The sequence below is a fragment of the Ornithorhynchus anatinus genome, chromosome 1 (assembly GCF_004115215.2).
Source record: "Ornithorhynchus anatinus isolate Pmale09 chromosome 1, mOrnAna1.pri.v4, whole genome shotgun sequence".
Lineage (NCBI taxonomy): Eukaryota > Metazoa > Chordata > Mammalia > Monotremata > Ornithorhynchidae > Ornithorhynchus > Ornithorhynchus anatinus.
In genome coordinates this window covers 121,073,303-121,091,541 of record NC_041728.1, presented here as the reverse complement: position 1 = coordinate 121,091,541, position 18,239 = coordinate 121,073,303, and the positions used below count along the sequence as shown (strand labels likewise).

At 42.6% G+C, this 18,239-nt stretch overlaps 1 non-coding gene across 1 annotated transcript; it reads left to right on the top strand.

Moving 5' to 3' along the window:
- The first annotated feature begins 16,091 nt into the window (after positions 1–16,091).
- Positions 16,092–16,229, top strand: LOC114817038. Its single transcript, XR_003764879.1, has one exon. It is a non-coding gene; the product is annotated as a small nucleolar RNA SNORA7 (small nucleolar RNA).
- The last annotated feature ends 2,010 nt before the right edge of the window (positions 16,230–18,239 follow it).

The following is an 18,239-nucleotide window of genomic DNA, read 5'->3' as shown; positions in this document are numbered from 1 at the left end:
TGACTTTTCAAAGACATCTTGGTTCCAAGGGAAGCAGCATGGCCTGGTGGACAGAGGCCACATTGCAGACAAGTGGCAGAACTGGGATTAGAACCCAGGCCTAGGCTCTATCTATTAGGGCATACTGCTTCTGATTAATACCAGAACAAATTCAGTGGTACTTACTGTTTTATCAGTGTCCCACTCTAGACAGTTCTGGTTTACTTCCATCCCTGGATTTGGCAGAATTAGCACAATTTTAAGTAAAATGCCCTTGAAAGACAGTGGGTTGATTGAGACCTAGATGATCAAATTCCACTTTTTGTTGAACTGAAAGAACAAGCGAAATGAGATACTTTCTGACTGCTTATAAACTGCCATCACCCACCCACAGCACAGCTTTCAATTCAAAACATGTAACACTAAGACGATCAGAGAACTCTTGTATGATGGGTGGCTCAGAAATCAAGGCACAGCTTGAAGCTGAGCCAGTTTCACACTGTCAACACCTCAAAATTCCTCACAATCCTTCAAAAGAGATGTTTATAGAAGCTGGCATCTGGATATTCAGACCCACTCAAGACCCTTGCTGGGTCAGTGGAAAGATGTCAAGGTTGAAGGGATTGAAACTGCCATCCAGCCCTGGAGAGTCACAGTCACCCATCCCACATTATATCTGATGTAGCTTTACAAGTAACCAAAATATCTTCAGGGTGATAACTTAGTTGGAATGGTGAGTGTCAATGGTATTGATCATGTGACTAAATTGTGTGGTCAATCTCGTTGGCTAGCACCATTCCAATCAGAGTTGCTCGCTCCCTTTTGCCTCTGGTGTCATGAATTCAGTACATTTGTTGGAACCTGTCACCCTGACTCTTGGAAAGATCCACCACTTGTCTGCTGGGTAACCTTGGGCAAGTCACTTCACTTCTCTGTGACTCAGTTACCTCATCTGTAAAGTGGGGATTGAGACTGTGAGCCCCATGTGGGACATGGACTGTGTCCAACCCAATTTGTTTGTATCCAGTCTCGCGCTTTGTACATAGTACAAAGCCTGGCTCATAAGTGCTTAATAATAATAACAATGTTGGTATTTGTTAAGCACTTACATGTTTTAAGCACTGGGATAGACACAGGGTAATCGGGTTGTCCCACGTGAGGCTCACAGTTAATCCCCATTTTACAGATGAGGTAACTGAGCCACAGAGAAGTTAAGTGACTTGCTCACAGTCACACAGCTGACAAGTGGCAGAGCCGGGAGTTGAACCCATGACCTCGATTCCGAAGCCCACGCTCTTTCCACTGAGCCACGCTGCTTAACAAATGCCACAGTTATTATTATTATTATCTGATCTTCACTAACATTCTTGCTTGCCTCTAGACTGATTCGTTTTAGACCCCACTCCATTTAACTTGAAGTCAAGGACTATCATCTCTCTGAAATTGTACCAGGATCTTGAACAATTTATGAAGTGTTTGGTCATGTGGCCAAAGGCTTTGGTATATAAGAATGGCTTAAGTGTTAAGAAACATTTTTTATGCTCTTCAGGAAAGACTTGCTGTGAAATACAGTGTAAAGGGAACTTCTCTGCCACTTCCTCCTGTCTAAAAAAAAGCCATTTATCCTTTGACTTCATTCAAATTCCTCAGGAAAGAGTCTCTGATGTTTATTTTTAATTGAAGATGTGTGCTTTGTTCAAACTGTTGAACTTCCTTTGTCACTTGAAATCTCCCTCTTGTAAATCATAGAAGGATCAGTGGAGTTCTCCTTGTCTGATTTCATCACATCACATAGAGAAATGAGAGGGTTTAAAGTACTTAGGTGGTTGTTGACTACCCTATGTGCCAACACCTTTATGTTCCCTGATCTTTTTGCTTAGGAAGTCATGGCTCTTCACAGGGAACTATGGAGTGCCACTAACAGAGAACGGGAATAAATCTCCAGGGTGTTCAAACCAATCTTTTCTCTCACAGATCTGTTAGTTGGGTGTGTTGTTTCAGAGAGGTTTGCCTTTCTATTACCTAAATGACCGTTTCACTGAGGTATTTTGCACTTGAAAGAGGCTGATATTAAAAATCTACTGCAGATGTCTCTTTCGATCTGACTCTTGATTTGGTTAAGTTGATCAGGATTTGGACCTTAACTGAAAGAAAACTGTCAATGTGAAAATGGTTAGATTCTTAGAACTTCTCAGAGAAAACAAAATTAGAGATCAAGAGTGGGAAGATTTTTAAATCAAAATTGCCTCTTGAAAGTGTTCTCCTACCTGAGAAGAGATTGGCAAAAAAGTTAGAACAAAGCGTAGTTATAAACATTCAATATCTAATACATCTGCTTAATATTTTCCTTCTACTAAGTGTTATTAAAAATCATTTATGGTGGGGTTCTAAGAACACACTTTTTTTAAGCTGAAGGCCTGTACTTTTGAGGATTCAAGTTATTTCCTCGATCTGAAGAATATGGAGTGTGTTTATTAGTGCTTATCTACGTTAATTTTGAACATCCTATGTGGTGATTACGGTCTTTAACTTCATTGCTCTATAATTACTGCTCAGCTTCTTTTCAGCATTGAAGACAGTTGCTGGCTGTGGTCTACCATTGCACTGCACATCATATTCTCCTGATCAACCGTGTGAGTTTTCTTCAAAAATCGAGTAGCAGCTTATATTTGGACCTGGCCAAATAACTCAAGCATCCTGCCAGAAATTGATTTTTACTAAGTAGTATATACAGGCCTATTCCTCACTTTGTGCATTTAAAATTAAATGTATGCACAAAGAAAGAAATAGGAGGCGTTTTACAGATGAGGTTACAGAGGCAAAGAGAAATTAAGTGAGTTACCCAAGGTCACATAGCAGAAATGTGGTGTAGCCGGCATTAGAACCCAGATTCCTCTGACTCCCAGATCCATGCTCTATCCACTAGGCCATGCTGCTTCTCTCCCATAAACAACCTTCTGGGATTAGTGTAGTTGTAGTTTCTGTAATATCCCTATGGACGTCGCACCTCATTTCTCCCTCATTCTGAATGCTGAACCCTGAAATCTGCTAGGAACCTGCTCAGAAGCAATAGCTATCATTTGGGAAGTGATTCAGTCTAAGTGTAACTAGAAGTTAAGACACTTGAGAATCAATAATGGACATAAGCAAATGGTTATTCATGCTAAATTGGGTGTCCTCCTTTTTTATGGAGAGACCTCCCCAGTTTCAACTAAGTTTTCCATAAGCATTAAAGAGAATCAGAGGATGTGGGTTCTAATCCTGAGAAGCAGCATGGCTCAGTGGAAAGAGCACAGGCTTGGGAGTCAGAGGTCATGGGTTCGAATCCCAGTTCTGCCACTTGTCAGCTCTGTGACTGCAGGCAAATCACTTAACTTCCCTGTGCCTCAGTTACCTCATCTGTAAAATGGGGATTAAGACTGTGAGCCTCACGAGGGACAACCTGATTACCCTGTATCTACCCCAGCACTGAGAACAGTGCTCTGCACATAGTAAGTGCTTAACAAATACCAACATGATTATTATTAATTGGGCTGGAACATAGGGAAAACACCAGATGAAGTCACCACACAAATGCTTTTTGCTTGGCTGATTGTACATGATTTACCTGGAGTAGTATGGTTTTTGTGGACAATTTTTTGAAAATTATGCAAATCCCAGATTTGGGACTGTGACACTTCCCTTGCACTTGATTTTAGACTCTTCCATGTATAGGCTGAGGCAATTATCAGCAGCCTCAAAATTGACAGTAGAATAAACTCTAGGGTGAAATGGAAACATGGTACCACTTACAGCAGAATTTAAACATGTGGAAATCAATGGGTCTAGAAAGACTACCCCCAACACCCCTCAATCAACCCCTAGGCATATAAATAATAAAGATGGCTGCTGAGTTTATATGACTTGGGATTCTGGGAATTAATTAGGGAAGGCATGTTGGTGGATGTGGACTAACAGGGACTTTGACTATAAGGAGGGCTGTGATCTGTTGAATTTAGTGGGGTAGGGAGTTCTAAAATGTAGTCAGTCCATCATATTTATTGAGTACTTACCATTTGCAGAGCTCTGTATTAAGCACTTGGGAGAATATAAAGTAACAATAAACAGACACAATCTTACAAGCCAGTAAGCTTACAGTCTAGAGAGGCTGGAAACCTAAGTGTGAGGAAATGGAAATAGGAGAGGAGAGAGCAAAATCCAGTTAGAAAGTTAATTTGGGCATCAACTTTGTCAGCAAAAATGTTCTGGGGAGTTTTGTGGGCTGGAGCCTTTTTTTTTAATGTAACTTTAGTTTTAAGATTAGAAATTTGTTATTTGCTTTATGAAGCTGCCTAGGAGGCTTGCAGGAAGGCAACTCCACAAAGATGAATGCAACTGATCCTGTCATACACTGTGACATAATTCTTACCTCTTTAGACATATTTGTAGAAATTTCTGTGACACTCTCCTGGATATTTGCAAATAGTGGATTCTGAGCCATTTTTCAGGTTCAGCAGGCAATGGGCATTGTGTGGTCCCTGACTCAACATCTTATGCTGCCAACAGGGAATAGGTCTCTCTGAAAGCTATTTCGGGTTTCAGTGCAAGATTAATGTGGATCCAGATGTTTGCTCCATTGCACTTAGTCTGACAGCACTGCAACACGTGTTTGATGTTGCCAAGCAACTGGAACAGGGACATAGATCAGGATTTCCTAAGAAAGCATGGATGTGACCTTCCCAACCTCTCCAGTTACTTGGTGTCCTTTTCCATTTACAATGACAACCTGTTCGCTTTAAGAACACAAGCAGTACCATTACTGGTTTGACCAATGACCCATTTGGTCCAATTACCTGGTTCTGACAGGGGCCACAGAATGTTTGAAAGATTCATGCAATGGTTACATTCCTTGGCGGCCTGATGTTTAGGAATGTGCCATTAATCTCTAGGTCTAACTTTCCCTCTAAGGAATCCATTATGGAAATCTCAGCCACAGATTTTTTTCAAACATCTCTTTAACCTGCTGGTATTTTCAGCCTGCACAACTTGTGGCAAATTCTAAATGTTTCACTTGCTGGGTGGGGTGTGTTTCATTCATTCATTCATTCAATAGTATTTATTGAGAGCTTACTATGTGCAGAGCACTGTACTAAGTGTACAATTCGGCAACAGATAGAGACAATCCCTGCTCATTGAGGGCTTACAATCTAATCGGGAGAAACAGACAAAACAGACAGACAAAAACAAGACAACGTAATCGCAATAAATAGAATCACGGGGCTGTACACCTCATTAACAAAATAAATAAGGTAATAAAAATATATACAAATGAGCACAGTGCTGAGGGGAGGGGAAGGTAAGAAGGGAGGAGCAGAGGGAAAGAGGGGAAAGGGGACTTGGCTGAAGGGAGTTGAAGCCGGGGGGCAGAGAGGGAGCAGAGGGAGCAGAGGGAAAAGGGGAAGCTCAGTCTGGGAAGGCCTCTTGGAGGAGGTGAGCTCTCAGTAGGGATTTGAAGAGGGGAAGAGAGTTTGGCAGAGGTGAGGAGGGAGGGCATTCCAGGACAACGGGAGCATGTGGGCCAGGGGTTGATGGTGGGATAGGCGAGAACGGGGGACGGTGAGAAGGTGAGTGGCAGAGGAGCAGAGTGTGTGGGGTGGGCAGTAGAAAGAGAGAAGGGAGGAGAGGTAGGAGGGGGCAAGGTGATGGAGAGTCTTGAAGCCCAGAGTGAGAAGTTTTTGTTTTGTGTGGAGGTTGATAGGCAACCACTGGAGGTTTTTAAGAAGGGGAGTGACATGCCCAGAGCGTTTCTGCAGGAAGATGATCCGGGCACCGGAATGAAGAATAGACTGGAGTGGGGAGAGACAGGAGGAAGGGAGATCAGAGAGGAGGCTGACACAATAATCCAGTCAGGATATTATGAGAGCTTGTACCAGCCCGGTTGCCATTTGGATGGAGAGGAAAGGGCGGTTCTTGGTGATATTGTAAAGGTGAGACTGGCATGTGTTGGTGACGGATTGGATGTGTGGGGTGAATGAGAGAGCTGAGTCAAGGATGACACCAAGTTTGCGGGCTTGAGAGATGGGAAGGATGGTCGTACCATCCACAGTGACAGGGAAGTCAGGAAGAGGACAGGGCTTGGGAGGGAAGATAAGGAAGTCAGTTTTGGACATGTTGAGTTTTAGGTGGCGGGCAGACATCCAGGTGGAGACGTCCTGGACGCAGGAGGAGATAAGAGCCTGAAAGGAGGGGAAAAGGACGGGGCGGACATGTAGATTTGTGTGTCATCTGCATAGAGATAATAGTTGAAGCCGTGGGAGTGAATGAGTTCACCGAGGGAGTGAGTCTAGATGGAGAACAGAAGAGCGCCAAGAACTGAACCTTGAGGAACTCCTACAGTTAGAGGATGGGAGGGGGAGGAGGAGGCTGCGAAGGAGACTGAGAATGAACGGCCAGAAAGATAAGAGGAGAACCAGGAGAGGACGGAGTCCGTGAAGCTAAGGTGAGATAAGGTGTGGAGGAGAAGGGGATGGTCTACAGTCAAAGGCAGCTGAGAGGTCGAGGAGGATTAGGATAGAGTAGGAGCCATTGGATTTGGCAAAAAGGAGGTCATCGGTGACCTTTGAGAGAGCAGTCTCAGTAGAGTGGAGGGGATGGAAGCCAGACGGAGGGGATCCAGGAGAGAGTTGGAGTTAAGGAATTCTAGGCAGCAAGTTTAGATGACTCATTCTAGGAGTTTGGAAAGGAAGGGTAGGAGGGAGATAGGCTGATAACTGGAAGGGGAAGTAGGGTCGAGAGAGGGTTTTTTTAGAATGGGGGAGACAAGGACATGTTTGAAGGCAGAGGGGAAGAAGCCATTGGAGAATGAGTGGTTAAAGATAGAAGTTAAGGAGGGGAGGCAGGAAGGGGCCATGGTTTTTATAAGGTGAACGGGAATGGTGTCCAAAGCACTGGTGCAGGGGGTGGCACTTGCAAGGAGTGAGGAGATCTCCTCTGAGGATACTGCAGGGAAGGATGGGAAAGTAGGGGAGAGGGTTGGGAGGGGGAAAGCTGAAGGGAGAGGGATGACTTTGGGCAGCTCAGACCTGATTGTGTTAATTTTCGTGATGAAGTAGGAGGCCAGATCGTTGCGGGGGAGGGATGAAGGGCGGGGAGGAACAGGGGACCTGAGGAGAGAATTAAAAATCCGGAACAGTTGGTGGGGGTGACGGGCATGGTCGTCAATGAGGGAAGAAAAATAGTTTTGCCTGGTGGAGGAGAGGGCAGAGTTAACGCAGGAAAGAATGAATTTGAAATGGATAAGTTTGGCTTGGTGCTTGGACCTTCGCCAGCAGTGCTCAGCAGCTCGAGCATAAGAATGAAAGAGCTTCTTATCCTTTCTTAGAATGTGCCTATTTCAAGCTTTGATGGTGGGTCTTCATCCTGGTATCTTGTGATAAGGGGGTAATATTTCTATATTTATCCTGTCTACAGCCTCCATAATTATTTAGACTTCAATCATGTTCCTTCTCACTCTTCATAAATTCTGTGGGAAGAGCTCTAATTTTTCCACTCTAGCCTCATATGGAAGGGAATCCAGCCACACACAATACAAGTGGTTCTATTGACCCTGACACACCCTCCCACCAATCATCTCTCCCTTCAAAATATCTTTCCAGTGTTTTTTATTCCCTTCCTAAATTGAGATGAATAGTTTGCGTGAATTATTTCAGGTAACAGGTGACCATTTTTTCATAGTCTACTAAAAATGTGAGGGCATAAAATAAAGTTATTAATTCAAATTAAGGACGAATATACCTTGATTCCATAAACAGGTACAATCTCTTGGAACCAAAGCCTTTTTCTATTCACAATAAAAGTGGAATTCAAATAATTCTTTCAGTAGACTGAGAAGCAGAGTGGCTAAGTGCAAAGAGCATGGGCCTGGGAGTCAGAGGATGTGGGTTCTAATCCTGACTTTGACACTTGCCTGCTCAGTGACCTTGGGCAAATCACTTAACTTGTCTGTGATGATGATGATGGCATTTGTTAAGCTCTTACTATGTGCAAAGCACTTTTCTAAGCACTGAGGGGGGGATACAAGATGATCAGTTTGTCCCACATGGGGCTCACAGTCTTCATCCCCATTTTACAGATGAGGTAACTGAGGTTCAGAGAAGTTAAGTGACTTGCCCAAAGTCACACAGCTGACAAGTGGTGGAGCCGGGATTAGAAGCCATGACCTCTGACTCCCAAGCCCATGCTCTTTCCACTGAGCCATGCTGCTTCGGACTCAGCTCATAGGCAAAATGGGGATACCTGTTCTCCCTCCTACTTTGGTTGTGAGCCCATTTGGGACCTGGTTATTTTGTATTCGCCCCAGCACTTAGAACAGTGCTTGGCACATAATGAGCACTGAACAAATATCACAATTATTTTTACCGTTATTATTATAAATAGAGTGAGACTGATTACAAATCACTTTGCAGATTTGGCACAGGACTATTAATGGCAATATGTCTGAGGGAAATCAAAGTTAGGTACAGTCTGCATCTTGGAAACTCGAGACACATCCAAAAATTTTTCAGGGGTAACACAGAATTTATAATGGCAGATTGATGCTCAGAATATAATAACAGTAAGGTATCAAGATCCTTATCAAGTTTTAGGTCTATAAAAATGTTCTGGTGTCCAATTATGCATATTGTTGTGAGGCCTGGATTTATCCCAGAAGACCCATCCAAATTTCCCAAGGTCACCTTCGATCCACAGTCAACAGTGGATGGTAGAACCAGGCTACTAAAAATGTGATCCTGGAACCCAGTCATCTTAATAGCATTGAAGGAATGTTTATAATAACACAGATTCATTCATTCATGCATTCATTCAATTGTATTTATTGAGCACTTACTATGTACAGAGCACTGTACTAAGTGCTCAGAATGTACAGTTCAGCAACAGATAGAGAAAATCCCTGCCTAACAACGGGCTCACAGTCTAAACGGGGGAGACAGACAACAGAACAAAACAAAATGGTCAGGACGTATAAGGGAAATAGTCAACATCAGGACACACTTTGAAACTGCTACATTTTAAACTGAATAATAATTATAGTATTTGTTAAGCGCTTACTATGTGCAGAGCACTGTTCTAAGGGGTGGATACAGGGTAATCAGATTGCCCCAGGTGGGGCTCACATTTTCTAATCCCCATTTTTACAGATGAGGTAATAGGCCCAGAGAAGTTAAGTGACTTGCCCAAGGTCACAGAGCAGACAAGTGGCGGAGTCGGAATTAGAACCCATGATCTCTGACTCCCAAGCCCGTGCTCTTTCCACTAAGCCACACTGCAAGATACACATATAAGACAGAGGAAAGAATAACTGATTTATCCATGAAGCGCAGCTTCAAAAAATACAAAATAGTAGTAGATTGACCAGTACAGCAGACAGACCATCCAGTCAGGCAGCAAAGGCTTTGCAAAGACAGGGTTGCCGAGAGGCAGGCTTGAAAACAGCCAAGACCTGGGTAACACAAATGTGTTAATGCAATTAAAACCTAGCTTTGCATGCACACAAAATAGGAGTGAATGTTTGTCATGCATCAGTCTTTTTGGTCACTCTCACATGCATGGAGAGAGCTCACCTTCCGTGGTGTCTTCAAAAAGATGCTTTAGCACTTGTGCTCTCTTTCTCTCTCTCTCTTGCTCACTTTATAAACATAAAGAGAGATCGAAGAGGGGTGGAACTTCCCGACACCCCAGTCTTGCTCCCTTCAGTGATTGAAATCCTTACCCAGGCTTTTCAGGAACTTCACATTAATAAGCCCCTTGGGTGCTATTACTGAATGCAGGGTGATTGCTAAGAAACAATAGGTGCTGTGGTTTTCAGTAAATTGTGTTGTTAGAAATCCATTGTAGGTACATTTTTAATCACTTGATTTTTGCAGCTCTGCACTATTTCCTAAGAACTGTGTCGCTTCCCTAGATATTTGTATCTTACCAGTGAGATTTTTATTGGGACTGGTAGCCTGTTCCAGCTCTAATTAAGAAAACTGAGAATTATGCATACAGCATTCGCCTGACTGCGCTCTGAAAACACATTATAGCTTAGTCATTTGTTTGCTTTACTTTCTTGGGGCAGTGTCAGCATTACTGCCATCCCTTTAGAATTCTTAATTTACAGCTATGATCTTAACTTGCTTTCTCATGACAACTTGTACTTGGGATTTATACATATGAACAGGAACCAGAACGAGAGGTAGTGTGGCCTTTTGGAAAGAGCCAAGGTTTGGAAGGCAGAAGACCTGAGTTCTAATGCTGATCTCGAGCAAGTCACTTCACTTTTCTCAGCCTTGGTTACGTCATCTATAAAAAGGGGATTAAGACTGTGAGACCTATGTGGGACGTGGACTGTGTCCAACCAGTTTATCTTGTATCTACCCAAGTGCTTAGAAGCATGTAGTAAGTGCTTAACAACTACCATGAGAGGAAAAAAAAAAACTCAGTGACTTCTTTGCCAATAGTTTCTCCTCTTTTCATAGTTCTTACTGGCCCTGCTTCTGCCTTCCACCTCTCCACTGCATCCAGTCTTATTTTTCCATGATTGCTCCCACTGTTTCTGTCATTTTCTATATGGGTTTCCTAATTGTGTCAAAGAGCCAACCCAATTAATCTGGGCTCAGAGTTTCTCAGGGTAATCCTGGGGGCCAGTCTGTTTACCTAGGTGACCTCAACATTCCCATAGGCTACCCTCTTTGGCAGTTAAGTCTTAAAGTCAGGTCTTGCAATATTGGCCCAGTACACAGAGAAATGCTCAATCTGTTTCTGCTTACACCCTTCCCCCTTCTTCATCGAGTGTGTATCTCTTGAGGGCCAGAGACCTGATCTTTTAATCTGAGCACTTTTTCCAGTACAGTGTTTTACACAGAGTATGTGCTTAATAAATAATTTGAGGGTGTCATATAAATGATATATGACACATAAATATAAGTAGCATATAATAAATAGTATTCTAAATCTGGTATTTTACAATTTACAATTTTACAACCTCCAACTTTATGCACTGTTTCTTAATTTTAGTGCAACACTTTATGGGATTTCCCAGAGGTCTGAGAAATGGGGGAAAAACTGAAACTATGAAACAGAGCAGTTTAATTGTTTAAAGTAAATATGCTATATGTGAAGCTAAAAATAGAAGAGCTGTGTTTCTAGTCCTGGCAACAGGCAGGGGTAGACTACAGGCTTTCTTCTGAAACACGTCACCACTGCAAATCCACTAGGGGTTGCACCTACCAAAAAGAGACTCTCCATTCAATGGGTTGAATCTGTCCTTACTATTTCCCATATATGTAATTTATTTTAACTTCTGTCTCCTCCTCTATACTGTAAGCTCCCTTTAGGGAGGGTTGGTTTCTATCAACTTCTATTTTACTGTATTTTCCCAGGCACTTAGTACAGTATTCTACACACAGTAAGTACTGAGTAAATATCATTGATTGATTGATTTGGGGCAAAATAAAGAAATTTCCATCCATCTATGCCTTAAGTTTATGTTATGTGCCAACATTACCAGCATATTACCATCATACCCAGTTCTTCTGGAACACAAGACTCACCTTCTTGAAAAACCTTATATTAAGGAAAAGTTGCACTCTAACACACTCAGCCCTTCCAAACCCATGCACGTACACACAAACTGTTTCTTCCAGCACCATGGGATGCCATAACCAACAGGCTCATGTTGTGGAACAAAAATTCCCCAAATCCCTATCAACTGTCTAGCCAAAACCTGAAGTGAAAATGCACTTTCATGACAGATTTGGGTATACAGACATATCCCACGTTTCAGCAATCCCTTGATAGATAGAGCCATCATGGCTTGGTACTTTGCCTCACATTACAACATCCCTTAAAACATACAACCCCGCAAAACAACCATTATGACTTGTTACCTTACTCGTTGGGAGTAGGGAGCTTGTTGTGGGCAGGAATTGCCACTGTTTATTGTTGTATAGTACTTTCCCAAGTGCTCAGTACTGTGCTCTGTACACAGTAAGTGTTAAATAAATACCAGTAATTGGTGGATTGACTACTCTGGGTTACAACCATCCCTTGATACCTACAACCTCAAGATATCGTCATTAGGGTTTGAGACCTTCCCCCAGGTTCGAAGTGTCCTTTGATAGTATCTGGGGATGCAGCCATTATTTTGGGGGACCTTAATGACACCGCAAGATCCCAAAACAGATTTATAAATTACTCCCAGCTAAAATTGTGAGATTAAGAAATCTTGCATCAAGAAAGCAGATGAATTTACAAAAATGACTGCTGAAGACCCTGATAGAGTTTAGACTGAGGAAGAGATTGCCTGCTACAAGGAACTTTGGGAGGGCTAGAAGACTATATTTCAGTCTAAGTTGGAGAAATTCTTCATTAAATCTGAATAATGATAATAATGGTGTTTGTTTAACACTTACAGAGTGCTATACTAAGCCCTGGGGTGGTTATAAGCAAATCTAGTTGGGCACAGTTCCTGTCCCACGTGGGGCTCAAAGTCTCAATCCCTAATTTACAGATGCGGTAATTGAAGCACAGAGAAGTGAAGTGACTTGTCCAAAGTCACACAGTAGTCAAGTGGTGGAGCCGAGATTAGAACCCACAACCTTCTGACACCCAGGCCCGTGCTCCATCCACTATGCCAAGCTGTTTCTCATTACTGATAAACAATTACTACAGTCAGTAGAACACACTTCTACATATGCAGCCTCATGCTAAGATTCCCAGTCTTACAACTCAGTTAATATTATGATGCTCTGCTATGAATTACTTTAATCAAGATTGAACCACAGTAATTGATAATGTAGCAGTGTAAGCACAGAAAGGAAATTTCATATTATTTCTCCAGAAGTTTTCTAAAAAGATTCTAATTTAAACTTGTAAGTCTATGGAAAATTGACCCCACAGTATAATCATTTACAATACAGTCATCTTTTCAGCAATGTGACTACAGCAAATCATGAAGTAAACCTGTGCTGAAAAGTAGAAATGGGGGGCCCAGTTGGAGGGGGACAGATTTGGGGTGTAAGGGAGCAGGAAAAACCCTAGGTACCAGAAATGGGGAAAAAAATGAGGGGAGAGGGACAGCAGGGAGGATCTTGTCCTATGCTGCTGAGTTGTCTCCGACCCATCGCAACTCTATGAACACATCCCTCCCAGAACACCGCACCTCCATCTGCAATTGTTCCGGTAATGTGTCCATAGAGGTTTTTTGGTAAAAATGTCGAAGTGATTTACCATTGCCTCCTTCTGTGCAGTAAACTTGAGTCTCCACCCTCGACTCTCTCCCATGTGACTGCTGCCCAGCATAGGGGAGTCAAGACTTGTAGCAGATTGCCTTCAACTCTCTAGGTGATAACTCACCTGTGTACGGGTAGTAGCTATGGGTTGGAAACCACTCAACAGCATAAGACAAGACAGTTTTAAATGAGATTGTTAGGCCCAGGCTTCTCACAGGGACACAGTCGTTCCCTATCCCTGGCCAGACAGGAAGAGGCAGGTTTGGCATAGCTCTCTCCAGGCCGAGCTCCCTGCTTCTATCCCCTCATGAGATACTGGGATGCTGGGGGCTTCAGAAGGGACTTAAAGATTTGTGCATATCTGCAATTTATTTACATTAATGTCTGTCTCCCCCTCTAGACTGTAAGCTCACTGTGGGCAGGGAATGTGTCTGTTTATTGTTGTATTGTCTTTTCTCAAGTGCTAAGTACAGTGCTCTGCACACAGTAAACAATAAGTTTGATTGACTGACTAACTGACTAAATTGGACTATTGGAAGGCCAAGAAAACCTTCCCACAAACACAGAGACTGAAAGACAGTATGGAAAGTCAATCTATTTGTACTGTTCACGGCATAGATGAATAAAGAAGTAGTGTGGCCTAATGGAAAGAGCACAGGCCTGGGAGTCAGAGGACATGGGTTCCAATCCCAGCTTTGCCACTTGTCTGCTGTGTGACTTTGGGCAAGTCATCTCTCTTCTCAGTGCCTCACTTCCCTCATCTGCAAATTGAGGATTTAATGCCTGATCTCTCTCTTACCAAGACTGTGAGCCCCATGTCGGATCTGATGATCTTGTATTTACCCCAGCATTCAGTACAGTGTTTGACACATAATTAGTGCTTAACAAAAATACAATTATTATTATTAGCGGTATTGTACTGTTTGTTAAGCACTTATTATGTGACAGGCACTATACTAAGCACTGGGATAGATACAAGCAAATCTGGTTCGACACAGTCCCTGTCCCACATGGGGCTCCCAGCCTCAATCCCTATTTTACAGATGAGGTAACTGAGACCCAGGAAGTGATATAATAATAATGTTGGTATTTGTTAAGCACTTACTATGTACAGAGCACAGTTCTAAGAGCTGGGGGAGACACAGGGTAAGCAGGTTGTCCCATGTGAGGTTCACAGTTAATCTCCATTTTACAGATGAGGTAACTGAGGCACAGAGAAGTGAAGTGACTTGTGCACAGTCACACAGCTAACAAGTGGCAGACCTGGGAATCTAATCCATGACCTCTAACTCCAAAGCCCAGGCTCTTTCCACTGAGCCACGCTGCTTCCCCTATGATATGATATGATATATGATATGATTTGCCTAAAATCACACAGCAGGTAAGTGGAAGAGCTGGGATTAGAAGGCAGGACCTACTGACTCCCAAGCCCGTGTTCTAGCCACTATGCCATGCTGCTTCCATTGTTATTAATATTACTATTATTATGAAAATGCAGATATAGGAATATAGTTTGCTCTTGCTGAAGCTTTATTAAAATCCATATACAAGAAATTAAAGAGAATATATTCCCGGGATAAATACCGGAAATAACCACCGACAATCTGAAGACAAGAGGGAGTGCTTTGTGGGAGTGTGGCTGGCTAGCACTGCACACTCAACTGCTAAACTTGCAAGCTAAAATCATAACAAAAAACAATTTCAAAATTGCCAGAGAGCACTCAAGTATAAATTATCACTGATTAAAGAGCACAGAGGAATGAGAACCTATTTTTAGAGCTGCTGACAGCTGCACATATACTTCAGTCTAGGATGCTCAATTCCAGGAAGCAACTGTCACTTGCCATTCTGTGAGTCTTACTGGCAGCAGATTTTTCCAGGCATAAGAGGGGCTTTTTTTACAGTATTTTTAAGTGTTTACTATGTGCCAGGCACTGTTCTAAGCACTGGAGTAGATAAAGTTAATCACATTGGCCACAGTCCATGTCCCCCATAGGGCTCATAACCTTAGTCACCATTCTAGAGATGAGGGAACTGAGACATAGACAAGTGAAGTGTCTTGCTCAATGTCACACTGTTAACAAGAGGCAGAGCCAGGATTAGAAGCCAGGTCCTTCTGACTCTCAGACCCATGGTCTATCCACTAGGCCATGATGTTTCCATTCTGTTTCAAATGAAGCACAGCACACCTGTCAGTTCCCACCTACTGGCTCTCCCGCCCCTGACCTGGCTACCCCAATAATATTTTCTGGTGATTTTCTACTGACCGCCCAAAACCTGCCCACTGTGGCCACTTTGACCCCCTGCCACTCGAAAAAATCCACGGCCAATGCCAAGCAGCTGGCAATGACTACTCAGGAGGCTGGGCAGAGGTAGGTAGGCAAGGGCCAACTGTCTCTCTCTGGCTTGGTTCCCTGTCCCAGTTTCTAAACCTTGATCGAATAGAAGCATAAATGGCCCGGGAAAGCACTGGCCGGAAAAACAATGTGCCATCTAATCAGACTATATTGGAGGAATTTACCTAATAGCAATATCATTGTCCATGAATTTCCATAATAGAACCTATATTATACAGTCCCTTCTGCCGATTCTTTGATGAAAGTGTTCAGGTTTGATAGTCTATGATTTATCTCTCAGGACTTCGGAAAACAAACCAGGCCATTGTGAGAGAATATGGTGAAAACGGTAGAAAACCTTTCTGTAGCATTTCATCGTCCTAAGGAGTGGATTATGAATGTCACCAGCAGAGGAAGTGTTAGGAAGGAGAGACATAGTTGGAAAAAAGGGATTCTGTTAAAGATTTCAGAGGCTCAAAGACACTAACTGATTCCCAGTTGTTTGGTCTTCTCCACCTATTTAAGTCCCCTCTCAGAATTACACCTGAAGAGTTTCCAGGACTCTACCAGTCCTAGCTATGGGAGGGAGAGTTAAGCAGAGGCCTACCTATTCCATTGCTAGCTTGGACAGTGGCTAGTAAGTGGAAGGCAATCTGCTACAAGTCAAGACTCCCCTGTACTGGGAAGTAGCGGCATGGGAGAGAGTAGAGGGAGGAGGCTCAGGTTTACTGAGCAGAAGAAGGGAGTGGTAAACCACTTCCATATTTTTACCAAGAAAGCTCTATGGATCCACTACTAAAACGATTGCAGGTGGAGGTAGGGTGTTCTGGGAGAGATGTGTCCATGGAGTTACTATGGATTGTAAATGACTAGACAGCACAGCATAAGACAAGACCTATTTAAGATGAAAGCACATTGCATTTTCAGAGTGCCTTTAATGCAAAACCAGTGAAAAAAATTAACAGTACGGAATTAATTTTCTGAACCTGGAATACTTCAGCCATTGAAAAAATAATGTGATTGAATAAAACAGGTAAGGTGACAAAAAGCAACTTCTCAACTATTAAACTCAGAAATGTTATCTTGCTGATGTGTCTCAGACACTTTCATTTCAATCAGCTTATTATTTTTTTTGTATTACTCTTCCTCTATTTCAATGAATACATCCATTGTGAAGCTGTTTAACAATGAACTGTTAAAGGCATCCAAAGACTGGTTTCCTATTGGGCCTGTCTGCTGTGTAATCTTGGGCAAGTCACTTCACTTCTCTGTGCGTCAATTCCCTCATCTGTAAAATGGGGATTCAGTGCCTGTTTTCCCTCCTTCCAAGACTGCTTTTCCAGCTATAATATATCTGGAGTAATCTGGAAAGAAGAGTGAAAAAGAACTTCCTGATTAGTGAAAACATGTTTTCACCTCACTGTGGAATGATCCCAGCAATTTCGCAGAAAAAGAGAATTTTATCTGATAGAATAATCCAGATATTCAGGTATGTTAAACAGTTACCAGGTCACGCTTTTCTTTCCTGGCATCCAGCCAACGAATCAACCACTAGTTAAAGTCAGTACAGTCACCATCCTTTCCTCCCAATTGACCAAGATAGATCCCCAAACCTTGTCCCAGATTACCTGTCTAGCTGGAAGCAACTCTCTGAGAACACAGGAATGGATGGTAGGTTTTTTTGCTGGTCTTTTCATTTAACTTATGTAAAAACACATGCCCTTGTTTGCTTGGCCACCCCTGAATCCACTTCTGGAATTAAAGAGATGACAAATGCTTCCTGATATATGCTAGACAAGTGATCTAATTGCTGGAGTAGTAATTAATATAGAAACAAATTCAAGGAGATAAAGCTGTTAAGAGTTAGTAATCTTAATGAGCCAAGTATAAATTACATGTCAGTTGATTTTTTGATGAAAATGTTTCAGGGCAGCGGTGGAGTCTCACTTCCAACACCCACATGTGGTTTAATTTGAGAAACTATAACTGTGAAATTTCTATGTCCTTACCTTACTATGTGACAACTAATGTAATAAGAACTGACATAGATACAAGGTAATCAGGCTAGATACATAGGGCCCAAAGTCAAAGAGGGAGCAGAAACAGATATTGGATCCCCATTTTATAGGTGAGGGAACTGAAGCATAGAGAATAATAATTATTAGCATAGAGAATAATAATTATTATTATGGCATTCGTTAAGCGCTTACTATGTTCCAGGCATTTTACTAAGTGCTGGGATGGATACAAGAAAATTGAGTTGGGGACAGTCCCTGTCCTACGTGGGTCTCAAAATCTCAATCCCCATTTTACAGATGAGGGAGCTGAGGCATAGAATGAAGTGACTTACCCAAGGCCATGCAGCAGAGATGTGGCAGAGAGGGGATCGGAACACCGATCCTTCTGACTCCCAGGCCCATTCTCTATCCAGTAGGCCATGCTGTTTGCCCAAGATCAATTGGCAGGCAAGTGTCAGGGCTGAGATTAGGACCCAGGTTTCATAACTCCCAGTTCCATGCATTTTTCATTAGACCATGTTAAACTCTCCATTTCTCCAGCCCTCCTGCATCCCTCCCATCACTCACTTGCTGGCACGCGCGCGCGCACACACACACACACACACACATATATTTATCTTTTTTCTTTGACTTTCATGTCAACAGATTGACAAGTA